A 3466-nucleotide genomic window follows, 5' to 3' on the forward strand; every position below is an offset into this window, starting at 1 on the left:
AATCTTTCATTACATGTCAGCTGATCGTGTTGCTATGACTCACAAGGAACAATATTTAGGAGCAATTAATGTTTGCACTAAATCTCGTGAAAGTCTATCTCATAGTTCTTGAGATAATTCAGTGTGGACTGAAGTGTGGGACGAGCTGTACATGGCGATGAATTATATGCTGAAAGCTAAAATGTCACAAAATAACACACAACTTGTCCAAGACTGTTATAGAAGAAGTACAGCTCTATAAAGGAAGTGTTTATATCTGTCAGTACAAACTAAGCTAAGACAGTTTTGACATTGCTTTCACCAACAGAGAGTCAGCTTGGGTCATTTCCATTACCTCCACCCATTAGATCTTGATAGGTACCTGTAAACACACTTAAATTGCTGTATTTGAATCCACTGAGCACGATTCATCAGCACAGAGGTAACACCCCCCCTGCTCTCAGCTTCGCCCTGCCATCACCCTCAGATCAGCAGAAGCCATCTAGCCTCCACTCCTCACTGTTTTGACACTAATTGCACTTTGTCGAGATCAAACTGACTCACTGTGTTTTCTCCACTCAGCCCAAAATTCATTCTGACACTTGATAGTCAGTGAAAGGGGCTTCATATCTCACACATCAGACAGGTATGTAGCGTGATGTGATAAAGGTTGACTTTAATATTCAAACCTCTTAAACCCCCCCCCCCCCACACACACACACACACACTACACTCAACAGCTCCTCTCAACTTTAGAACAGCACTTTAATCTTCCAGGTCATGTTCAAAGTGGGTGAAAGCACCAGCAGTGTGTGATGAACTCTTACTGCAGATGAAGATTTACTTTCAGAAAATAATCTGGAACATGACTCCAGATCTAAAATGCAGAGGAAGCTAAATATAAAAGCTGACCCTCACACAAGCTTCTCTGTTGTGTTGATTTTCTGCACTTCCGAGTAAAATAAGTATTCAAAAGATTTATTATGACTTAGAATTCAAATTCAAAGTGGTCATGAGGAGCTCTTAGTGAATCTTTCACCAGGAGCTTTGAGGAAGTCCTCTGTGTTTGCAGTGTTTTCGCTCTACTAGTGAAGTGCTCTCCAATGGTTCATTAGTGCACACACACCGAAGCAAAATACAGGAAATTGAATCTTAAACACACAGAACTTGTTTAGATTAAGAAACAACAACAACAAAACAAAACAAAAAACAAATTTCACTTAATGTAAAAAAAGAAAGATCAGATGTTAGCGGTGGTCCCCAACCCCCGGGCCACGGACCGGTACTGGTCCGTGAGTCGTTTGGTACCAGGCCACGAGAGTTGAGCCTCCGGTGTGAAATTTATGGTTTTCAGTGTTTTAATCATTATTTTTTTTATCGTTTTTATCGCAATCTCAGTTTCCCTGGGTCTTTTACTGTGTGCTATGAATAAATCTTCTTTGTTTTGGTACCGGTACTGTTTTTATCTTGTTGTATTTATCCGCGACACATTGAAGGCCGGTCCGTGAAAATATTGCCCGACATAAACCGGTCCGTGGCGCAAAAAAGGTTGGGGACCGCTGTCCTACAGAACTGCAGTCAGTCTTAATAAATGCTCTAACACACAGTCTTCTACATGTGGACACAGTGCAGTCATATTTCAGAATAAGTTTGGAAATGAGCTTCTTACCGATAAAGTCACATGAACACTCCCTGAAGATGTAACTCAGAAGACAGAAACATTGTAAATGGATGTAAATGTGTGGTTTGCATCTCTAACATTATTTATTTGCTAACATTTAATTGGAAATATAGTGCTTTCTAGTCATCTGTCGTAATAAAGTGTTTAATAAGAATACAACAAAGTTGAAAATATGACTGACTATATGACGATATGAATAAGAACAATACTGTCATTGGAGTGGCAGAGACACCTCTGACTTCTAAATAGTTTTACCCCAGGGGCAAATCACCGTGGACCTAAATTGTTTAGCACTGTATTTGGCCTCTGCAGTTATCGCTGCCAGGTAGGTACACTTTGTAGGCTCATATAATAGCTGAAAAGGCAATTGGAGATTATGCATCAGAATTTCAGGAGCGGGACCACGCCTCCAAACACGCTCCTTCCGGTTGTCATCTACATAGGCTCCCCCAGTTCTGCAAGCTGTTTTCAGTTCTTTAACTTCTTCACTTCTATTTAGTACACGGAGATCTGCCAGGTGCGGGAGCCGCCGCCAGTCCCCTTCGAGGCCTTCCCCAAACCACAGCTCAATTCATGTCCATGCATTCACCTTTACCTACTAAAACACTGTCAAACCTAAATTGAGGATGTGGGCCCAGCTAGTGAAATGCTAATAAAATGTAAGCTGATGCTGTTGTATCTGTCTGGTTGTAGAGAAATAATTCTATAAAGTTCAGCTGGAAAGACAGTAATGCTTGCAAGTCCTCCTTTGCTCTTTGTGTTTTGTTTCATCCAGCTTTTTTCTCTAGTTTCAGTCTCAACCCACATGTAAACAGCACCAGAAGACCAACAACCTCTTTAACTCATAATTAACCCAAAATATTGCCAGACACCATCTCCGGGCCTGCAGGATGTCTCCTGGCTTTGTTTTGCCCTTCTCTGTCTACCTTGCCAGGAGTGCTGGCAACACCTAGAACAGGGGAAGTGCATAAAGGATTAAATTATGAATGGAGATGCAGAGAGGCAGAAGAAATGGCTGTGATAATAGCACGACAGCATATTTAATTTGCAGATAATTGCACTTTGGGGGCTTTTAAGAGGCTCGTCTCACACTGGCATTTTTAATGAAATAGGCAAATGATGGCTTACAGGACAGAAAAAAACACAGAGTCATAAAAGAACCATGGCTAGGATTGGGTCAGCCGTTTTAATCATTCAGATTGTGGTGAAAAGGGAAACCGGGCCTTTGCAAACCAAAAATGTTGCATGTGACTTTAGCATTATAAGGGACAGTGATGTGTAAATGTTTAGGTGACGGTGGGTAAATGAGAAAATTGTATTTTTTTAATGAAAAGAAGTCAGTGTCATGATTGCAGTGAAACACACAGAGTTTGCTGCTCTTCCATGTAATCTCTGCAAGGTTTTTATAGTGTAATATTTTCCAGTACTTCTTTTTAATATTACAATTTACTTTTAAATTTCATTTTCATTTCAGTTTAGTTTTGGTTAGTTTCTAGACCTGGTTTCAGAATTCATTTTAGCTTTCGTTATTATGATACGTGTGGTATTTGTCACATTTCAGCAGTTTAGAAAAACACATTCAACACAACAACTTACTGTAATGACTCGACACTTCGTCGGAAATCCCGGTGCTATTAAACACAGTCATCTCTTCTTCAGGCTGTTTGTATTAACAGACTTGACAAAAGTGTTTTCCAGTATGTTGTATTTTACCCCAGTTACTTCATTCAGTCATTCAGTGCATTTTCATTTTGGTTAATTAAAGTGTTTATTTGAAAATTTGGATTTAGTTTATTTAGTTAACTA

This window comes from Mchenga conophoros, linkage group LG18 (assembly GCF_057382185.1).
Source record: "Mchenga conophoros isolate Kocher_MC1m ecotype Shallow Benthic linkage group LG18, M_conophoros_male_GT1.1, whole genome shotgun sequence".
Taxonomy (NCBI): Eukaryota; Metazoa; Chordata; class Actinopteri; order Cichliformes; family Cichlidae; genus Mchenga; species Mchenga conophoros.